We start from the raw sequence: 24,561 nt of genomic DNA on the forward strand, positions 1-24,561 counted from the left end.
ATACCTAGAAAAGCATGGAAAGGAACGTAAAAGAGAGCAGGAACAAACAAGAGAAAGGCAACAGGGACACAGAGTAGAATAAGGCAGAGTGCATAAACATTATTGGACTCTCGGTACTATCCATTACTTAGATTATCTATTCTATCCTATTCTGAGCACTTGTATGCTCGAATACATCCCAGTGAAGGAAGTGTGGCACTCAAACTGAAAAGGAAATTACAGGGAGCCATTCGGAAAGGCCAGGTTTTCAGTGATTACCGGAAAGCAAGTTCCTTTTTGACTGACCAAAAAGAAAAAGTGAGGTTGTTCCACAGTTTCTCTGCATTATATGAGAAAGCGCGCCCTACATGTTTTACTCTCTTAATGACAGGGATCATAGCCAAATCGGCGTTAGAAGGCTGATGTATAGTCCTCCTCTAAGATCTGGAAGGTCCTGTCTTCCATAATTATCTATTCTTTTATCTGTTGTAGGTGAGTCTACCACGTGTTATCTTGCTACTCATTTTAACATAATGGCCAACCTAGTATGTCTTATTGTGAAAGAGACTTATATCACAAGTGTCCTGGTGAATGCAATACATTAAGTTTAATTCTCCTCTGATCAGCTGAAATTGACTGTCTTTACACAAGCAGTGTTTGTTGTCAGCCCTATTTACTTGCATCTCAGTTTTTTCTAACAATTTGTGCATCCAAAATAGCATGTACTTCATATTCATTTTCAGTATTATTCTGAACTGGTGCAGTAGTTATAGCATGATGTTTTCTTCACAACACATATACATGAAACACAAGATGAAGTTTCATGGACTGGGGCAAATTTAACATACAGGTTTATGATTCACAATAAGCTTAATGGTAAATGAAACAATACAAGTAGATTGCAATTGTGTACCCAAACTTTTCACCAATTGTACATGTTACATATATCCTTAGCTTTCTCTATATATGTTTGAACTGACTTTTTCATTTCTTGGAGTTTATCTAATTGTTATTTTACAGACGACATTGATGAAGGAGAGAGTAAATCCAATGTTATAATTCTGGGTTGATGACTCTACATTCAATACAAGGGCAACATCCCTGTAGCAGAATGCTCATTGTTCCTATATGGTAATTCTTCTAACCATAACATCTTACTACAATCTCCTATTTGCAATGATGCTGGATATCTCAAATACTGCTCAACTTATTTATTCAAACCAGAATTTGAAGATTCCATAGAAATAGATTGAATTATGTCAAAATATGTGCTAACTTCCTAAAAGAGGGAAACCCAATTAATGTGTCAGATGATCAATGACTACTTGAATTACTAAACAATTTCGATTTTTGAGTAACTCTATCACAAAGTCCACAGACTGTATACCAAAGCTTAGTAGGTATAAGCAGTCATCTCTAAAGCCCCATAGGTCTTGGGTATTAACTAATAATCCAAGCACAAATAAAACATGTCTGAATGTACTACTTATCATCTATAAGAAATGCGTTACTTACCTGTAACAGCAGTTATCCAGTATTGGTGTCTTTCATAGATTCACATGCCTGAATCATTCCCCGTCGCCGAGACGGGAGCCTCCGGTACATAAAAAAGTAATGTCCTAAGGACATACATAGAGAATATAGGCCGAAGGGCCTCCCCTTTGGGGCCTTTCCACGTCCTTATGTAAAAAGGACCGAACTCTCATCGTTAGCCAATCAGCTCCTACCTCCCTCTAGAACCTTCCCGGGAGGAGCCTCAGTCCCTCAGATTTTCGTACGCACCCAGATAGGGTGTCGCAATGTAGACATAGAGGTACGTGAGTCCTTACCGGGGAGGCGGGAGGGTTGCATGTGAATCTATGAAAGACACCAATACTGGATAACTGCTGTTACAGGTAAGTAACGCATTTCTTATCCAGTATTTGGGTGTCTTTCATAGATTCACATGCCTGAATGAGAGTAGCCAGCAGTTATACATGCATAGTGGTAAAGCACATTCTCACAACCGGCAGGCCTGCATAAATTACAGACAACGTGAGAGAAACATGGCAATATACATTCATGCATATAGCAGAAAAGAAAAAACCCATGAAGAATGTGCATACCTGGATGGCGGGACGAGGTAAGGCTCACCTTATTGGAAGAGATGGCGCAGCACCGCTTGTCCCACTGCAGCGTCCTTCTGCAGTTCGATGGCCAGGCAGTAGTGCCTGGAAAAGGTGTGCGGGGACTTCCAGGTCGCCGCTCGGCAGATGTCCAGGATCGTCACTCCAGCGAAGAGCGCCGCTGACGTTGACATCGCTCTGGTAGAGTGGGCAGCCACTCGGTCCGTCAAAGGCCGTCCGGCCTGATCATGGCAGAAAGCAATCGCTGAAGAAATCCAGCGGGAGATGCTCTGTTTTGTCAAGGGCAAACCCATGCGCGGGTTCCTGTAGGCTACAAAGAGTTGAGAAGACTTCCTGACCTCTTTGGTCCTGTCCAAGTAGAATTTGAGACACCTTTTAAGGTCCAAGGAATGCAGCGCCCTTTCTGCCGCTGTGGAAGGGTTCGCAAAAAATGACTTGAGGACAATTGGTTCGTTCAGATGAAAGTCTGACGGCACTTTAGGAATGAATTTAGGGTTGGGCCTGAGTACCACTCGGTCGTGCCTGAATTGGAGATACGGTTCCTGAGTAGACAGCGCTTGAAGTTCGCTGACTCGTCTGGCCGATGTCAGGGCGAGCAGGAGTGCCGTCTTCCATGAGAGATGTTTGAGAGTGGCCCGGTGTATGGGCTCGAAAGGGTGTTTCATTAGTTGGTTGAGCACCAAGTTCAATTGCCAGGTCGGAGGGACTTTCCGAGGCCTCGGAAAGGATCTGTAGAGCCCTTTCAGAAATTGCTTTATCAGTCGACTGGACCATAGGGAAGGTCCAGATGAGGTCCTGGTGAATCTAGAAATCGCAGCCAGATGAACCTTAATGGAGGCGTGAGCCAGCCCCGATTGAGCCAGGTGGAGGAGGTACGGTAGCAGCTGTACTGGGGTGACCCGGAGAGGGTGTAAGCCTTGTTCCGAACACCACAAGCAGAACCTCTTCCACTTCAGCGAGTAGGTCTTGTTCGTGCTGCCCGCCCTCGCTTTGGCTAGAACGGCCCTGCAGTCCTGCGGGATCTCTAGGTCTCCGAACTCTCGGTGCTCAGGAGCCAGGCCGATAATTTGAGCGAACGGAGGTTCGGGTGGTGTACCTGGCCTCCGGACATCGTTAAGAGGTTCGGGTGTTGTCGCAGGTGAATCGGGGGCTTGATGGAAAGGCGAAGCAGGTCCGAGAACCAGTGTTGTCTCGGCCAGTACGGAGCAATCAGGATCAGGGTGCACGGCTCCGTCTTCATCTTCCGGAGGAGCCTCGGTATCATCGGGAACGGAGGAAAAGCGTACGCAAACACGCTGAACCAGCCGATGGAAAAAGCATTTCCCAGCGACCCCCGTTGGGGATGCCAGCTTGCGTAGCTTGGGCATTTGGCGTTCCCTGCCGTCGCGAAGAGATCGATCCTCGGGGTCCCCCATTGCGAGAAGACGTGGGCCACCGTGTCGCCGTGCAGCTCCCATTCGTGGGAGAGAGAGGTCTGTCTGCTGAGGGCGTCCGCGATAGTGTTGTCCTTCCCGGGAACGTACTCCGCTTTGAGGGAGAGCCTGTGTGCCACCAACCAGTTCCAGATTTTTTGCGATTCTCTTGAGAGAGAGAGAGAGATCGCGTTCCCCCTTGTTTGTTCAGGTAGTGCATCGTCGTGGTGTTGTCCGTTTTGACGAGCACTGGGGAAGTTCCGATACGTGGCAGGAATGCCTGCAGAGCCAGATACACTGCCCTCAGTTCCAAGAGGTTGATGTGTAGTTGTTTCTCTTGGGCGTCCCATTTGCCGCTGACTCGAAGGTCCAACAGAACCGCGCCCCAGCCTTCCAGTGAGGCATCTGTCGTGATGACCAGAGGTGCCGGCGGCAGGAGGAACTGCAAGCCGGCCGTCAGGTGTGTCCGGTTTCTCCACCACAGAAGGGCCTTTGTGATGGCCGGTGTGATTGTGATAATGTCCTCGAAGGAGCCGGAACTCTGTTTCCATTGTCTCGCCAGCGCCTCCTGCAGGGGACGCATGCGGAGCCTGCAGTGTGGTATGAGGAGAATGCAGGAGGACATCATCCCTAGCAAGGAGGTGAATGTCCGGACTTTGATGCGAGACTTCTTGGCCACAGCCGCGGCCAGAGACAGTATTTTGTTGGTCCTGTCCTCCGAGGGGAAAGCCTTTGCGCGCTTCGTGTCCAAGGTAGCCCCTAGGAAGGTGATCCTCGTTGATGGAGAAGTGCAGGATTTTTTGAGGTTGATCGTCAGACCCAGCTGTTGAAAAAGAGCGCTGCAGGCGTTGGAGGAAGCAGTCGCGCCCTCCGGGGAAGGCGCCTTCACCAGCCAGTCGTCCAGGTAGGGGAATACCTGGTGACCCCTTTGTCGCAGGAAGGCTGCCACCGGCGCCAAGCACTTCGTGAAGATACGTGGCGCAGATTTGAGGCCGAATGGCAAGACCTTGAACTGGTAATGTCTGCCTGCTATTTCGAACCGTAGGTACCTCCTGTGCCGTATGAGGATGGGGATATGGTAGTAGGCGTCCTGTAAGTCCAGGGAGACCATCGAGTCTCCTCTTTCCAGCGCCCCCAGGATCTCCTGGATTGTGACCATCCGGAAGGATTGACTCCGCAGGAAGGCGTTGAGCGCCCGGAGGTCTAAGATCGGCCTCCATTTGTCCCCTTTCTGTTGGACTAGGAAGAAGTGGGAATAAAAACCCTTCCCTTTCTGGGACTCTGGGACTCTTTCGATGGCTCCTTTGACCAACATGGCGGATACTTCCCTGAGAAGGAGGTGCAGGTGTTTGTGAGCACGCTTCAGCGGAGGAGTGGTGGGAGGGGTGTTGACCATTTCGAGGGAATGTCCAAATTGAATTATTTGTAGTACCCACCGATCCGTAGTGATTTTTCGCCAATTTTGGAGGAAGTGGGTCAGTTTTCCCCCAATTCGAAAGGATTGAGACGGTGGTGGGACTGGCTGGAGTAAATGGTCACTGGCGGCCGCCAGTGCCCTTCTTGGCGGATTTGCCTCTGAAGGACGACCTCCCATAGGACGACTGTCGGGTCTGTTGTTTGTGCTGGGGCTGGTTCCTGTTGCCGTAGGAGTAAGACGACCGATTTTGGTAGGAACCTCTGTAGGAGTACTGACCTCTGGAGCGGCCCCCCCGAAAGGACTGGTTCCGGGACTGGAGGGAGCCCAGAGCCCTCGCCGTATCGGTATCTTTCTTGATGGCCTGGAGTGCTTCGTCTATCTTCTCCCCAAAGAGAAATTGACCATCGAACGGCATGTCCAGCACCTTGGATTGGACCTCTTGTCGAAAGGACGTTGCTTTGAGCCAGCCTTGGCGGCGGAGCACGGCAGCCCCGGCCAACTGGCGGAATCCCGTCATGGCTGCGTCGATGGCGCAGTCGATGATTTCCGCCGCGGAGTTTTGTCCTTCCGCTAGGAGAGCTTTCACTTCGTCCTGGACCGTGGATGGCAGACCTTGCAGATAGGGGGCTATGTCTTCCCATAGCTGGCGGTTGTAGCGCCCAAGTAGGGCGATGGAATTCGCCACCTTGATGGTCATGGCGGACGTGGTAGAGAACCGTTTGCCTATGGTGTCCAGTTTCCTTCCTTCCTTGTCAGGGGGTGCGGACAGCGGCGAGGAGGGGTTGCGGGATTGCTTTTGGGCCGCCTGAGTCACAACCGAGTCCGGTTTGGGGTGGCCGGTCAGGCAGGCTGGCGCGGTGATCGGGGCCTTATATTTTTTGTCTAGGCGCGGAACCACCGCAGGCACCGAGGCAGGCGTAAGCATCAGCTTCTTGCCCTGTTCCCACAGAAAGTCTATAAGTGGAATAGACTTGGCCAATTTCTGGCTGTGCTCCTTGAAATCATGGAGGAAGCATTCCGTTTCCGTGGATTCCACCGCCATGTGAAACCTCTTTGCTGCCCTGTCCACCAGTTTGTGGAAACCCCCAACGTCCGCCGTCTCAGATTGGCGCGGACGCGGGGATGCCGGGGTAGACGAATGGTGTGATGACGCAGCATCGGCATCGTCGTCTCCGTGGTCCGAGTCAACGTCTTGCACTTCGCCTTCCTCCAAGTCCGTCTCCTCCTCCTCGCTTTCCGAGGGGTCCTCCACCTGAGGCTGGGGCCGAGTGCGAGGCTGGGGTTGGTTCCGAGGGCGGGCCTGGAGAGCGGAAGGGCGCGAGGCCGACGGTTGCGCTTGGGTGACCGGCACCTGGGTTCCGCTGTCGGCCTCCTTCATGGAGCGTTCCTGATACATAACTTCGTCCCGGTCCTCGTGAACGTTCTGGTTTTCCTCGTCGGACTCCTCACTCTGCAGTGTCACCTGCTCTTGCTCGGGTGCCAACTCTACTGTTGGGGGAGCCGAGGAAGTTGGAATCGAGTGAATGGAGACTTCGACCAATCTAGATTCTTTCCAAGATGGCGCCGGGGTCTCTTCCGACGACGTGCGTGAAGATGGCGCGCCCGCCGTGTGTGTCGGTGACTTGAACGCCTCCGTTAGTGTCGATGGCATCAAATTCTGCGGGGATAGGTGAATCGCCGTCTTACTGGTGGAAGAGCCTTCGACTTGAGATTTCTTGGGTGAAGGCGGACCCTTTGAACTTGACCTCGACCGTTTAGGTGACGATCCTTCGGTATGAGATGTCTTCGGCGAAGGTGTACCTTTAGATTTAGACCTCTTAGGTGACGATGACGCAGACAGTGGCGATGGTCCGGAATTAGTCTTGGACGAAGGCTTCGGAGGAATGGTCGAGGAGACCGGTGCGCCTGAGGACGCAGCGGTGGTCGTTGTGGCCGCCGCGGAGGGCGATGAGGCCGTAGTGGTCGACACAGTGGTCGAGACCGAGGTGGTCCGCTTAGTAGATGGAGCGGGTTTCTTGAACCTCTGGCCGTCCTTAACAGACACGGAGGAGGTGGTGGAACGTGCCTCCGAAGGTTTCTTGTGCGCCTTCTTAGGAGGAGTGTCTGTCTCTCCAGGGGACTGCACCCTGGGTCTCTTCTTGGAGACTTTGGAGGTCACGGAGACACTACCCTCGGAAGATTCCAGAGTGTCTCGGACCTTAAGCCTGTCGAGCCATTCGAGAAGGCGAGCCTCTCTTTCCTTAACAGTCTTCTTTGGGAAGGCTCTACACACCCTACACTTGTCAGGGACGTGGTCAGGGTACAGGCAATATAAGCACAGATCGTGCTTGTCCTCCGCTTGAATCCGCTGCTTGCCGCAGGAGGAACAGGCCCTGAGAAGGGCTTTCTTTTGCGAGTCCGCCATGGATGAAGCCTTCTTATTGGATTCCGACATGGGAGACAGTAGTCGAAGATAGGATATGTATCCTGTTTGTACAAAGAGTACTTCCAGCGAAGTTTGAGACTTCGAAGCAAGAAAAACCTGAAGAGCTCAGGTTGGAGACTCCCTAGCACAACGTGCGGTAGAAAATCTGAGGGACTGAGGCTCCTCCCGGGAAGGTTCTAGAGGGAGGTCGGAGCTGATTGGCTAACGATGAGAGTTCGGTCCTTTTTACATAAGGACGTGGAAAGGCCCCAAAGGGGAGGCCCTTCGGCCTATATTCTCTATGTATGTCCTTAGGACATTACTTTTTTATGTACCGGAGGCTCCCGTCTCGGCGACGGGGAATGATTCAGGCATGTGAATCTATGAAAGACACCCAAATACTGGATAAACCAAGTTAGCCACCAACAATTTTTGTTCACAATAGTGTCTCCACTCCTCAAAAAATCTATTTATTGCTCACATTTCATAGTTTTTAATGGTGTAATTTAACTATGCTGGAGAAAATATATGAAATAAGTAGGGCACTGGATGGACCATTCATGTCACACAATTTCTCTGGGACAACACTTCTCCCATAGCATGACATGATATATCTTTTGCTACTTACATTTAGTGTTCTGCAGTTGGGTGCTGTAAAACAGGTGCACTATAGAAATAGTTCTATTAAAAAAGGCTGGCAAACCTTTTTGCACCATGCTACGATAACTCATTTGAGGATAAGAATATTAATTGGTTTGACATTCTCAGAGAATAGATTAAAGAAACTTCAAAGAAAAATTGGAAAACCCAGGAAACTTTGCACAACTTCTGCAGATGTAGGTCTAGGCCACTGCAGTATATAATAGCATTTTTATTCTCAACCATTTACACACCTTGAGGACAAATTCTATGCCTGAGAAATTATGCGGAAGTGGCGGGAAATACACACATCCATTTTAGCAAAATGATATTCTTCTGTGAACCTCTGCAGCACTGCTTTAAGATGCTGTGTATGTGTCTTCAAGGAATGGGAATAAATCCCAAAGCCATCTAAACAGACTATAGAAAACACATCCGAAAATCATCTAAGGACTTCATCAGCAAAACAATTTAAGAGATTAAAGAGAGTCCAAAGGGCATCACTTGATTATCCAAACTTTTCAACAGTTGGATCCTACATTTTCAACCGAAAGATGAGTTATGGGCATGGTGCACTTCGTTCATTGCCTTTATGGGGGCGATATACCGCTCTTGCTTACCCCTGTGAGGTGGGGATTGGAACACTGAAGAATGACACTTAGAGAGCTTGGATGACACAAACAATTAACTAATAGGACTCTGCTTTGGGTAGGTGCCATGCTCACATATGTTACAGCTGTCGAGGGATTCTGAGTTGGGATCTAATAGGTATGTCAACATTGGGGATGCAATGACAGGGGCCCACATGGTCTAATTTGACAAGCTGCAGATTTGGTTCCAGTTCAACACTTAGATGCCAGACTACTGACGGGCTAAGATGGATACAAACAAATATTGTTGATTTATTGCACTACTGTCACCTCTCTGCGGGTGGCCTAGGAGAGGGATTTTGGGGATGTAGCGGATGAGGACTAGAAGGATGCAAGGATGGCCCCTAGGGTTATCACCATGGCTATGCAGTTCAGGATAAAACAAGTAGGTATATTACACAGAACCTACATCAAACAATCTAAACTATGGAACTTAGGGAAGGTTTCCTCGCCTGAATATCTTAAATGTGGGGACTGAAGGGGTGACTTCTTGCACAGTATTTGGTCATGTACCATGCTTTGATCCTTCTGGGCAGGGGCTCTGAGGAAATTAGGCAAGGTTCTGGGTTGGTCCTTGCCCATGGAACCCAGCAAGAACCCAAGCATGCACATTATTGAACACATTGACTCCAACAGATATAAAGAGTATTTCCTTCACACAGGCTTATTACTGACAAAAATGGAGATTGCTAGAAATTAGGGGAATGCCTCGGGCAGTCTCTAGGGAGGTGTGCCAAGGGATTAGATCACTGTATACATTTGAAGCTTCCCATTTATGAATCTAGAGGCTGCCAGAGAAAGTATGCTAAGATATGGGCAGACTGGAAGAATTTAAGGGGGGGTTATTGTTGAGGGCGGTGGGAGGTCTTGAGTTCTTGCACTACAGGATATTACACACTCCTTCTGGGGAATAAAGGGTGTATTGCTGACATACACTTGACTCAACGGATCTTGTGCTGTGTTGGTGGCGGAAAGAGGAAAGATGTATTGATAAAATGGCAATAAAATTATATTAGAAAAAAAAAACTTAGTCCAGAATGTAGTTTTCCACTCATCACCCTCACAGACTCGGTCCGTATTTGAGGCCCTCAAAATATTTGCCATGTTTGAGTTGATCTAAAAGAACATATATCAAATGTAATATATATCTGCTTTTAGTGTAACTGCGATTGATTGCCCTGCAGTAAACACATGCTCTTAGCTCATCTGTCATCTTAGGCACAAAAAACAGAGATGAAAAAAGCAGGTGACTGTTGTGGCGTAATGAACTTGTTAGCCACACATTTTCATCCATATTCTGTATTAAATACTCTGTACCAGACTCTGTGAGTCCATATACTTGATTGCAGTGTATGGCTGCATCAGGTTCTAAATTTATCTTGCAATCATTGTCTCTATTTGGTGCTAAACTACTTGCTTTCTTCTTGTCGGACACACAACGTAAACAATAATTGCAAGTAGTAACATAACCAGTAATAATAAAGGTTATAATACCTGTAAATGCTTTTGAAGGGCAACTGTGAAATGTTATGCTGTTTGGTAAACAATTATTCATAGAAAGACAAAATTAAATGTTAATGTCCTTGCACCTAAATCGATGTTACAAATACATAAAGTCATCCATGGCATGCCCAGGGACACTGTAAATTGAGGTTCAATAAAAACAAAACATAACTTCTCATGAAGACATTAAAAACATATCAAAGGGATGAATGTCTGACATAATATCGACAGACAGAATATCGACATGCAAAAATATCGGAGCAAAAATATCGACAGCAAAAATATCGGAATCCTATCTTCATTAAGGTAAGTACAAAAATATCGAAAAAATAATATCGTAGTACAAAAATATCGGAATCAAAAATATCGTTTTTTTAAATGTATTAATAATAATGTAAAAATAATTTTAAAATACATATAATTTTACAACTATTAAATAAATATATTAAAACAAAATTAAAACTAATACATATACATTTAAAATAAATATAACACTTAATAATTTAAAGTAATTTTTATTTTTTTCATCTAATTTATTTGATTTAATGTAATATTTTTTTGTTTTTACCCTGTACGCCTGTACCCCAAAAACCCAAAACTGACCCTGAACCCAAAAAATATCCCTGTACCCCAAAAACCCCAAACTGGCCCAGAACCCTAAAAATACCCCTTTACCCAAAAACTGAAAACTGACCCTGAACCCTAAAAATACCGCTTTACCCAAAAACTTAAAACTGACCCAGAACCCTAAAAATACCCCTTTACCCAAAAACTGAAAACTGACCCAGAACCCTAAAAATACCCCTTTACCCAAAAACTGAAAACTGACCCTGAACCCTAAAAATACCCCTTTACCCATGAACTGAAAACTGACCCTAAACCCTAAAAATACCCCTTTACCCAAAAACTGAAAACTGACCCAGAACCCTAAAAATACCCCTTTACCCAAAAACTGAAAACTGACCCTGAACCCTAAAAATACCCCTTTACCCAAAAACTGAAAACTGACCCTGAACCCTAAAAATACCCCTTTACCCATGAACTGAAAACTGACCCTGAACCCTAAAAATACCCCTTTACCCAAAATTAATTAATATTATTTAATTACCAATTAATTATTAATTAACAATAACAATAAAGTAAATATATTAGCACATTTGCTGTAATTAATTTAATTTAATAATTAATATAATTTTTCCCAATTAATTAATTAAGAATAACAATAAATTATATTAAATTATATATAAAAAAATTACTATAATTAATGTAATTAAATAATTAATATTAATTAATTACCAACTAATTAATAATTATAAATATGTAAAAAATTATATTAATTAATTAACTAATTAATAGAAATTAATTACCAATTAATTAATAATTAAAATATGTACAAACATATATCAGTTAATTAATTATTATTAAATTATTTCCCACCCTATTCCCCTATAAACCCATAACCCGCTACAGAACATATTTATCAATTAATCAAAAATAATTAAAACATATTTCTCAATTAATTAATTAATAATTCCTACTAATTAATAATTAATTTAACATAATTAAATTACTTCCCACCCTATTCCCCTATAAACCCACAACCCGCTACAGTAGTAAAAGACAATATTTAATTAAATTACATTAAAAATAAATAATAAAACATAATAAATACAATATAATATACACTAAATTTATTTAAAAATTGATATTAGTAACATCAAAGTTATTAATTTCGATATTATTGACATCGATATTTACAACTTCGATATTACTGATATCATACCAATATCGATATTTAGACTGTCGATATTACTTACCTTCGATATTTTGTCCCATCGATATTTAAACTTCGATATTTTTGTATATCGATATTTAAAAATCGATATTTTGTCTGTGTACCCAAAGGGATGATATGCATATGAAAATATTCAGGCCCTGATGCCAACATTGCACCATCAACTGCCTTAAGCACCATCAACTGCCTAAAGCTTTTTGAAAACCTGTTTCTCAATCACTGGTATTAGTAAAGATTGAGCATATATAATGTCAATATACTTCCTGACGCTCCTGAGTCTATGACTCCTGAAGTAATAGGCTCTAGTCCATCTGCTAAAGTCATTATCGTTTGCACTATCACATAAGCAACTGAAGACTTCATAGCATTCAAAAGCGAGGTCAAAACTGACTTCACTCAACAAGGTTAATCCCTTCACTGTTGAGGAATCTATTTTCTGCCAACAGTGCCTTCCATATCTGTGAAGCTACTACTGCTTGACTCGTAGGAACATTAGGTTTACTTTCCCAGCCTTTTACAAAGTACTAGGAACTACCACAATACAACTTATATATGTCTTCTTTCCTTTAAGTCTTTTACGAGTGAACCTTTAATACAGCTTAATTTTCAATGCCTCAGGAACTTTAGAATTTCTGTTCTCTTCTTTTCTGCAAAGTAGTAGCAAACTTTGAGACTCCGTCTTCCGTTTCTCTTAACAGCACCCAAGCCAAACAATGATCTAATTGTACCAATCAATCTATGAGCTCTTTACACTTCATTGGAGGATTGACTAACCGTGCTAATACATCATTTAATTTCCTCAATAGCCATTGGTAAAACAAATTAGATTTTTTTTCATCAGGCCAACCAATCTCAACTACTAAATGACTAAAGGTTGTTAAGCAATTTTCTAAATCTTGATAACCTTTTTAAATTCAACAACTCGTTGTTTGATTTCTTATCGAACAACTTTCAAATTCACAAGAAGAGGACACGAAATACATGACAAAGGATCATTGCTTTCTATTAATGGAATACTCCTATTGGCAGCACCCATATGCAAATTCACATAAGCCAAAAATTCATTTAATCTGATCATCTCGAAATGTCATAGGTTTACAAAAAACATAGCTGGCACTAATTTAGCAATACTATAACTTTTGTGGGGTCTCCACTAAATATCTCGAGTGGTGCTAAAGGTTTTATGGGTACGACTATGAGAGTATGACTGCAAATTTGCCGTAATGTCTTTTATATGAGGTGGCAAGGCCCAAGGGTCAATCCTTACGTTCGGGAGGTAACTATGACTGATTAGTGACTTTCTTATTATGCTATAAAAAAATAACCTATTTCATGCTGAATTTGTTTGTGCTATGTGTGTTACATTAGATGACATTATTCAATTCAATAGATCAGAAACCAGATTGGAAGAAATGGTTTATTTGGCCCACAGACACCGATAGTTTTCAGGCAAGATTCATGGGTAAAACCGAAGGGTTTACTACCCATAGGCCAGATTTGCGTTATGTACAGAGAAAACATCCAGGGGTAGTGAAATCCTACAGTGTTGGGAAGCATACCTTGATTGGCTAAAAACCTCAACACTTACACAGGTGAAACAACACTTATCCTTACTGTCACAGGATGTGGATCTTAGGGATTTTTTACTAGGTCCCAGGAAACCACGTCAAAAATGTTTTATATATGCTGGCATCTATGCTGCCTACAATGAAATATGGAAAATATCCCAACAAGAGGCCGCAGAGAGATTACGGGAAATAGACTGTTTAAATCTAGAAAAATCTCTAGTAGTGGTAGACAATGGGTTAACAGCATTAACCTCCAGGATATATTCCTTGGGTAACATTGTATCTTCTGCGATAGAGATACTAGAACAAGATTTGGCCGAATTACAACACAGGAAATCTCAATTAAGTTCTATCATGTTATTAAGCTAGAAGCTACAATCTTTGTATGCAAGCTACATGCCATGGCGTTTTATCAACAACACGTCTCTGTTTCCTCAATACAATATAACAGATAAACAGATCGAAATGGCAAAAAGAGGAGCAAAATGTACAATGCTGTGCATGAAAAAACTGGACAGACTACCATTTACAGTGGCAAAATCACCATCCACTGAATGGCTAATCCATGGCCACATAACTCTACCGGTCACTACTTTTCAGTTTCAGTATTGCCTTGAACAAAAGCAGGCAGGCAGATATGAAAAAATGGGTAAGAAGTACATTAAGGAATCATGGGAATTACCATACAGATTTTGATGCCGGAGTGGGGATCGAGAAGGTTTTCTAAGTGGTTCAAACTGTGAAAACGCTTTAAGTGGATCACTCATAAGTCAGAATATAATGCTGCAAGGGGCTTGAAATGGTTCTGTAACGAACTTCTCCTGTCATCTGAGGAGTGCCCGAGCTGTATTGATTACTCAAGCATTCAGGCTACTTTCAAATGGGAGTTACTTGATGCTGAACAGTCAAGGCTGCTGCGGAAAGCTCCTGGGCATCGCATATCTGGTAAAAGTGAGCTCCATTGTTACTTGTTGTGTGCAAGTATTGTTTCCAACGACACATAAAGTCAGGGGGTGCCATTATGGTCTTCAATGAATGTTTCTTCAATACGGTTTGATAGTCTAAGCAGAATAAAAGCCATGCTTTTACAGAAATCAGTGCCCTTAACCTCCGTTCAAGAGACTTTTGATCTGAAGATCGCAAAGTCTTCAGCAGAGATACAGGCGCTTATCCATACCAACTGCCCTTTATATTTTATTGAAATGGTAAATAGTATCTTTAACCTGGCTGATACGACTGGCATTGTCCACCTATTCAAGACCATAGGTTCTGGATTTCTAGTCATCTTTCAGACGGTACTTGGAGTTATACTGTAGCGTAGTTTCTATATTTCCAATAGGCTCTGCGAAATGGAATAATATATCCTATAGATTTGACGTAGGACTGAGGTCTACTAGGTCTCTATCGAATATATTAGACTTAATTGTGAGTGCCAGCTAGCTCGGAGGTCACTACAAACTTTCTCGAATAAACAAGAAGGGATTACTTTCTGACAACCGCATAAACATGGCAACTTTGTTTCCCAAGAATAAGAAATATATCTCTATAGACGCGGAAACAATAGATAGTTATTTCACTCAGTCGATCGTGCATGCTTCGTTTCACCAGAGGTGCAGAGAAATAGAGAGACTGGCGTTTTCAATAAAAGGATTTATTGAACAGTCTTCTTTCTCATGCAGAGGAAATTAACTGCTACAATCGTGTTAGAATTGGGGGTCTCTGGTTGGCACTGGTATGCACTTGTGACACTCTATTACTTAATATCACTCTTTTTCTTTACATGCACTGGAAAGGTGCAGTGTCACAATCCAGTATCTCACCCCCTCTATGTAGAGCTGGGTGTGTTATATATGTTTCGTCCAAATTGAAAAATAAGAGAATTTCCTGGTGGAATTCAAAAAGACAGTCGCACAGAGCACTAAAAGATGTCTGCTTCACTGAGACAGTACATCCACCCACACTTGATATCTGTGAAAAAATGTGTGAAGAAAGGAATGAACCCTCACGGGAGCACCACCCTCGGGACAAATGGCAGATGTTACCAAAGTATTCCCTCTTTCTCATCATTGGTAGTCATTTAATTCAGGAAAAAACGAGAAAGCAAGGAGTGTCCAAAAGTAACCCAACTAGGAGTGTAAAGTATAAAGTGCAACCAGGAACAATAACATTCACTCCCTTAAGTGACACACAACGTGGTTAAAATCAACAGACACACCTGTCACGCACTTTTATTCTTAAATGAGGTGTGTTATGATGAACTAAAAAAGGCTGGTAGCTTAATTTTGCATACCAATACCTACAGCCAACATGTTTCACTGCCTTCACAACTTCTGACAGATTCGTCAGGGCTCACCATTTAGTCACTGCACCAATGTTGGACACCTTAACTCTGGGGCCTCATCCAGCCACGTCTTCTCATACCAGCTGGAGGGGTAAAAAGGCTCTTAATGCAAGCCTGTTTCTAATAATGGAACGCACTTCCCGGCAATTGTGTCATCAATCATACGGGGGTTCGCAGAGCGCTGTGTCTCATCCCAGGATTGGTATGCAAAATTAAGCTACCAGCCTTTTTAGTTAAAAAAATATTAAAAATAAATAACTAAAATATACTTAATAATACTTAAATAACCTTAAAATTATTAAATAATCAATTTAAGTTATAAAGAAAATATTAAATTGTATTTGTTAAAACATATATATATATATATATATATATATATATATATAAATATATATATATATATATATATATATATATATTAATTAACATAATATTATTAAAAAAGATTCAATATTATTACCGTAGGATAGCGGGAGTGTAAAAATTACTATTCCCACTCCAGAGAGTGCAACAGTAGGGAATGCGTTGGATAGCGTAGGGGTAAAAATTACTATTCCCACTCCTGTGAGTGCAACAGTAGGGAAAGCGTTGGATAGCGTAGGGGTAAAAATTACTATTCCCACTCCAGAAAGTGCAACAGTAGGGAAAGCGTTGGCTAGCGTAGGGGTAAAAATCACTATTCCCACTCCAGTGAGTGCAACAGTGGGGAAAGTAAATACTTCATATATTATTTTACAAAACATATATATTAATATCTATAAAAAATGAATGAAAAGTAATTACCAATTTAATATAATAATTAATCAATTAAAAATACACAATAAAAATAATTATTAAAATTAGTTACCTATTAATACAAATTAATTACAAATTAACAAATAATTAATTAGCAATTAAAAAATAATTAACAGTTAATTCAAAATAAATACAAATAAATAAATTAAATTATTTAATAATTATAATTAAATTACTTCCCACCCTATTCCCCTATAATCCCACAACCCGCTACAGAAAATAAATTTGTAAAATTAACATAATTATCAATTAATCAATTAAATAAAATTAATTGCCACAAAAATTTAATTAATTACAAAATAAAAATGAATTAACAATTAATTCAAAAAAATACCAATAAATACATTTACATATTTAATTAATTATAATTAAATTACTTCCCACCCTATTCCCCTATAATCCCACAACCCGCTACAGAAAATAAATTAGTAAAATTAACATAATTATCAATTAATCAATTAAATAAAATTAATTGGCAATTACAATTTAAATAATTACCAAATAAAAATTAATTAACAATTAATTCAAAATAAATACCAATAAATAAATGTACATATTTAATTAATTATAATTAAATTACTTTCCACCCTATTCCCCTATAAACACACAACCCGCTACAGAATTAAATTACGCAAAAATTAAATAACATAAAATTCATTAATTAATATAAATTATAACATAAATACACACTTTTCACACATATAATAACATAAAAAACACAATAAAAAATTCGATATTATTAAAAATTCGATAATTTTAATAACCTATATTATATACTTCGATATTTTGACTTCCTATATTTTTAAAATTCGATATTACATTTCCTACCGTAAAAACAATATTTTTGATGACCTAGGCCCAAATGTAGGTCGCCAAATACCGGTCGGTAACGGACGATTTCGGCCGTTACCGACCGGTATTTGGGATTTGACATGTAGGTGGCCTTATATTTACAGAATCGGTATATTTACCGATTCGGTAAATTTACTGATTCTGTAAAATACCGAATCGGTAAATTTACCGAATCAGTAAATCCAGATGTAGGTGGCACTTCAAACAGTGCCACAGGCCATTACCGATTAGTTATTTACCATGTAATACTATTGCATGGTAAATAACAAATTCCTGTGTACATGCACATCTGTGCATGTACACCTGTGCCATGTGGCACAAAGACATGCCCTAAGGGCATGTATGTCTATGTGGCACACATACATGCCCTAAGGGCATGTATGTGTGTAACATGGCACACAAGCCAAAATCAGGGGTGCAACAGGGTGTCAAAGTGACACCCTGTCCCCCTTGTAAATTCGGTAATTTTACTGAATCGGTATTTACTGATTCGGTAATTGACATTGGTTCCTATCGGCTTCAAGGTCCATAGGAATCAATGGCAATTACCGAATCGGTAAATACTGATTCGGTAATTACCGAATGTTACAGATTCGGTAAAAAAATCGGTAAAAATACCTACATAGCATTTACCGATTTGTAAATACCGAATCAGTAAAATTCGGTATTTACGAATCGGTAAATGCCATTTACCTACATCTTACCCTATATTCTGTCCATTCGATATTTTGTCCATTCTATATTTTGAAGTCGATATTTTGTCCATTCGATATTTTGAAGTAGATATTTTGTCTGTTTACCGGACATGCCTCACACATCAGGGCTTGTCCTACCAAATGCTTACAATGCACCCTGCCCTAGGGCCTACCATAGGGTGACTCACATGAAGTAAAGGGAAGGTTTAGAGGCTGGCAAGTGTGTGCACTTGCCCAGCCAGCATGACAGTACCAGACTGCACACAGGTTCTGCAATGGCAGACCTTAGACACATTTTAAAAGGCTGCTTCTGTGGGTGGCGCAACCAGCGTTGCAGGCCCACTAGCAGCATTGGTATTTACAAGCCCTGGCACCCCTGGTGCACTTTTACTGGGGACTGATAGTAAACCAAATAAGCCAATCATGGAAATCAATTAATGTACACTTTACATTGGGAGCACTTGCACTGCGGCATGGGTTGGCCGTGGCGCAGTGCCCTGAGCAGCTAACACTAGCAAAACATCTGAGGCACAGCAGCAAAAAGTGGAAGGGAGACTCACGCCAAGGTGCCAGGTCTAACAAATCGTAATACTGGTTGCAAAGTATAATGCGTACAGTACGAAGAGTATTATAAAATAATACTGTAAAAGCATGATATGGTTTCTAAGCCATAAAATGCATAGAATACATAAAATACATACATTATTAAATAAAGACTAAAAGTACTCAACTGGTGCTTATAAAATACGCCTACCCCGGTGTACCTAATCTAGGTCTAGTACGAGGGAAGAAATAAGTGAGGTGTACCTTAGTTTAAGTATTCTTTGCCAAAAATCTATCCAAGAATTCTCTAAGGGTCTAATCAGCTCTGAACCTTGGTTTCAGAATGAAGGAGGTCTTGTATCTCTCTCTCTCTCAGGACTTGATTTCCCAGCGACCCACAAGGGTAGCCTGGAAACACTGGAGCTGGATTTCTCGGCAGGAGAAAAGACAGCGTCGCTCTCAGTGCATCTGCTGGAGGGTTGGCTTCCTTCGGCACTTGCTGCAGCAGGGCGTCAGGCAAGTAGAGAATCAAACTGCTCCAAACCACTGTGTCTTTGACTGGGCAAGTGTGGGCATATTTATACTTTGAAGGTGCCTTCTTTGACGTAAGGTTGGACATAATAACGTCATCAAAGACTCAGTTCTTTGAAAACTCCATGAGTTCTTGGATAAATCAATATTCACGCAAGGGGAAGTCCCTGACTGCTGAAGGCGGGTTTTTCCAAGAAATCGTTGTGAATTTTCGGAACTAGTGGAAGTAGCCCTGCCGTATTTGGACTGCATAGGCTAAGTCTAAATATGGTTATGATTTCCATGCCTATATAAGGATAGGGTGATTTATACCTATATATGGGCATGAATCTGGAAAATTACGCTAGGGTCCTAAATTCATATACAACAATACCAAATTTCATACACTCTGTATTCTGAAGCATATTTGGAGGCCTTCCGCTAATCCTGTTTCTAATAGCAGGAATCCTGATTGTTTTCCACCTGCTACGCAATGGACGTCTCGGTCACCAAGGAGATGGAAACAGCATTCCTGGAGTGCAAATATTGTGACTGCATGGTACAGCATCTAGGCACACCTCGCCTAAGAGAACTAAGTACATCTTTGTTCCTGTCATTTCGACCAGTCTGGATTGGCTGCATCTTACCTGTCCTCCGATACCTGTTTCGTGGAGAAGAATGCATGTTAGACCTTTGTTTAACACTCCCATCATGTGCGCAACAGGACGTGAATGCTCTACTGGACCCAAAAACGGCCCATGTTCTGCAGTTTCGCCAGCGTATTCCTATGTTGATGGCGGCATTCCTTGAGCCACCACAGGCTGTAACTGCACCTGTTGGTATGGATACCGGCTCCTCCACTGACACCCAGGCTTTGGATGGCGCACAGGCTGCCCCAGAGTCGGCTGCGGACAGCGTGGATCACCATCTGGGCTCAATTTACGTACTCTGCGAGGAAGAGCAGTGGGTGTTATATTCCCTATAGGTACCTTATATAGGCAAAGGCAACATCGCAATCTTTCACCTATATTCTTCCCTACATTACATACATAACAGTTCTTAGACACTGACTTTTTACCTAGATACAACACTGCATTCAGAACGTGGGTTTTCCCTAGTTCAAATCTCATACATTATGCATGAGGTTTCTTTGAAGCACAGCAGGACTACCATCTCCTGTATAATATCTCTGTATAAAGTTCAGGCCCAACCTCATCCTCTAGGCCAACACAGTAACACAGCAAGGTAGAACCCCTTGGGAGACCTATTGGTATATATACATCATGTCTTGCTTAGAAAGACAGAGGTGACTGTGACTTCCCAGCTGACACACTGACCAGAGACACTGTGGTTCATGCATGTAGACACTCCAGCTCGCAGTGGTCTAGCATCCCTTGCGGGGTGTCCAACTCGAGACAAGGACAGGGTCCCATATTCTCTCATTCTCAGGTAATGGGTGTTGGACTTGGCCCTTTTTGCAGGGTCATCCCTAAACTTTTTGCCTTTCTCCTAGCCTTATTTCTGACATGGTATGGGTGGTTTTAGGCCTCGGGGCACTGTAGCACTGCTGTCCAGTGGAAAGTGCGTACGCTCTCTGTGTACATTTGGTAAGATTGGCCATCCCTCCCATAGGAATGCATTGGGGATTCCCTGATAAGTGTTTAAGTGGTAATCCCTGATATTAGAGGAGCAGTGTGCGGACGATTCTGTATGGATTAGCAATCATTTTAAATGCACACGTCTGTCCTTTGACAGCATTGGTAATATGTTCTAAAAAACAGCATGGGCTCCCTCAGGCTCGAGGATTAGATTTGGGCCACTCTTTGCAATAGACACTGTCACAAAAGGTAACTGAAATCATATGTAAAGTGATGGCTATATTTTACTTCCAACTTTTATACACTTGTTTGTTTCTTAGCCCTGAAGAGGTCGCTGCACACAACCATTTAGCGAGACGAAACACATGTTGGTTAAGGATTTTAAGATTAAACAAGTGTGTTTTTTGTTCCTGTTAATGATATATATAACATGCACTGTTGGCGTGTGCAAGGGATTGCTGCCTTAATTTATCAGTGGTTATCAACACTTTGGGGCGGAGGGTAGCTCTCCATTACTTTGTGCAACGCAATCCTACTTTTTCACTAGCAAACACCCACTGCGTATTTCCCAGGAGTGCCATTACCCTATATAATCCACCGTCCAAAAATATCCATTTGGTTTCACCTTAGCTACAAAAATTTGAAAATAATGGCCCTTTGATGAAGCTTATGGAAGCGAATGGTACTTTTTTAGTCTTCCTTCCAAGACAGAAGCCATCTTTTCTTGCAACTGTGGTAACAATGTGTGTTCCAAGGAAATTTAAAGTTTTCCTTCTTTGTCCTATTCAGATGAACAGTGTCAGAAAGCATGGATTTTCTAAACTGAAAACTTGGCCATTACAGATAATTTGTTAGCATTAAGATTCAGTCAGTCTGCTTTTCTAACTTCTATGCCTATTACATGCATCCCTTAACATTAAATGCAATTGTGTTTATAGGTATGCAGGGTTTCCTTGCATATAACAAGCATCATTATTATACGAAAGATCTGCAGCATATGATAGCATGAATGCTTAAAGCCAATAGGATGAATTCTGGATAGCCCCTGGATTGACATGGCAAAAAATGGAGGCTGTGATACCACCTCCTAGACAGTATAATGGTACTTCCTGCATTCCTGAGCTGGAGGATGTTTCACTAAACACTGAAATATTAAGGAATGGAGACACAGCAGCTTTTAAAAATACTATTTAATCTTTTTAGTAGGAGTTAGCTAATTCATCTTCTGAGCACTGCCACTTTGTTTATGTTGAGGAAGTGAGGGTGAGTCAGTAGAAAGATTTAGATGTTAGAGGAAGTGAAGTTTCTGGGCAAGGCCTGGTACTGTTGTCTTCTTATTGTGCACCCCATTAAAGGAAGCCAGATGAAAGACATGTGCAGTGCTCCACACCGACTGTGCTCATGTCATGGGTATTCTTACTTGAAGTCAATCTCATCATTACATGTTGAGGTAGCCTTATACAAAGTCTGTGTCTGTACTGGAGCCAGAAAACGAAATGTTAAAAGGAACCAAAAACAAATTGGTTCTTGGACTTTAGATAGTGCATCCACATCCCATATCTGAATCTCATATATGAATGTGGGAGGCAAACTTCCCCTCTTGGCTCCAGTTACAAGCCTTTCCACTGGCCAAGGACAGGGGTACTCAGCAGACTACTCCGAGAGCTGCTGTGGTCCACGGCTAGCATCGCTCTCAGCCAGTCCCCCAGAAGTGAGGGGCAGGTTAAAAGCCCTGCATCCCACCACTTTTAATCATATGTAACCAGCTGTTATTCATGTGATGGTCTAGTCACTGGGTCTGGGGTCACCCAAGATAAAAGAGCATCTAGTATTCTGTATCCTGCGCACTACTACATACATGCTCAATCAGAATGAGAAAATGGGGAGCAAGTTTGCACATGACTACTTCCCAGTGAATTTTCAAAACTCTAACCATGGACCTGAGAACCTTGTGTTGGAATCAGGGGTGCAGGCAATTACCTGCTGCCCCACACCCACCATTGCATGTCCGCAGACACTACAGCTGTTTTCAGCCATTGCATGCCCCAGACACTACAGCTGGTTTCAGCCATTAAGTGTACTCTGACACTACAGATGGTTTCAGCCATTGCATGTCCCCAGACACTACAGCTGTTTTCAGCCATTGCATGCCCCAGACACTACAGCTGGTTTCAGCCATTGCATGTACTCAGACGCTACAGCTGGTTTCAGCCATTGCATGTCCCCAGACACTACAGATAGTTTCAGTCATTGCATGTCCTCAGACACTACAACTTGTCTCAGCCATTGCATGTCCTCAGACACTAAAGCTGGTTTCAGTAATTACATGTTCTCAGACACTACAGCTGGTTCAGCCATGGCATGCCCATTGACACTACAGCTGGTTTCAGCCATTGCATTTCCTGGACACTACGGCTGGTTTCAACCATTGCATGTGCTCAGACACCACAGCTGGTCTCATCCAAAGCATGGCCTCAGACACTACAGCTGTTTCAGGCATTGCATGTCCTCAGACACTACAGCGGTCTTCAGCCATTGCATGTCCTAGACATTACAGCTGGTTTCTGCCATTGCATGTCCTCAGACACTATAGCTGGTCTCAGCCATAGATTACCCTCAGACACTACAGCTGGTTTCAGCCATTGCATTGTTACGTTTCATACAGGTACACCGATATAGGCTCAGGTAGTAACTAGACCTTTCACCTATATTTCCACTGCCATTACACCACATAACGGTTCTTGGTCCTGACCTTTTACCAAGTTACTGTACTGCTTGAAGAACCTGTTTTTTTTCTCAGAAAACTAGTCTCATTCATTATGCATGAGGATTCTTGAATCTCAGCAGGAGTACCATCTCATGCATAATAACTATGTATAATTGTCATTCCTTCCGTCATCCTAGTCCGACATCACACAGCAAGGTAGATTTCCTGAGGGTACCACGCTGTGTATATAAACACCATATCTTTGCTGAGGCAGGGAGGGGAGAAGAAGAACTTCCATGCTGACACACTGACACAAGACTCTGAGGTTCCTGCACGCAGACACTCCAGCTAGCAGTGGTCTGACATCCCTGGCGGGGTGTTCATCTCCAGACCAAGATGGTGTTCTACGGTCTCTCACTTCAGGTAATGGGGTTGTCTTTATCCTAGGGGGATTCTAGGTTTTACACCTACATACATGTTGGGTACACATAGGTACATCTTGATAGAGTTGCAACGTGGGAGTACATATTTATTACTGTCATGTATTTTATATACTTGCCTGTATTCATTGTTCTAGCACTATGGTAGGAATCTACCATCCTTTTACTCTATTGGTGCTTATAATCATTTATATCTGTTTCTGTCTTATGATTGCTTTAGCACACCTATTTTACAGTAGAATGACGCTGGTTCAATAAATGCTTATTGAAAAGCGTCCCCACTCTTTATTCTGTGCATTAATCTGAGTCAAAAGCAAGCATGAGTAACTAAGCGAAAAGTACTGAACTGTTTTCACGATCCCTGATGGGACAGAGTTGTCATGTTTGATAGTTGTCAAGAACTATTCTCTCTTTGGTAAGAAGGGTTTATAGTGGGACATACCCGGTGAGGGTGTCTGCAATCAGTCTGGACACCAATCCAGCAGTGTATGTTGTCTAAACGCGCATTAAACTGGTCTCAGGCATAGCATGCTCCCAGACACTACAGCTGGTTTCAGCTATTGCATGCCCTCAGTCACTACGGCTGG

General features: G+C 42.5%; 1 protein-coding gene across 1 annotated transcript in view; it reads right to left on the bottom strand.

Annotated features, from left to right (window-relative positions):
• LOC147693361 (transient receptor potential cation channel subfamily M member 2-like) overlaps nt 1-24,561 on the bottom strand; it is a 1,943,547-nt gene that overhangs the window by 462,527 nt on the left and 1,456,459 nt on the right. The gene's annotated exons all lie outside the window — the stretch shown is intronic.

This window comes from Lissotriton vulgaris, chromosome 8, assembly GCF_964263255.1.
Source record: "Lissotriton vulgaris chromosome 8, aLisVul1.2, whole genome shotgun sequence".
NCBI classification, from domain to species: Eukaryota; Metazoa; Chordata; class Amphibia; order Caudata; family Salamandridae; genus Lissotriton; species Lissotriton vulgaris.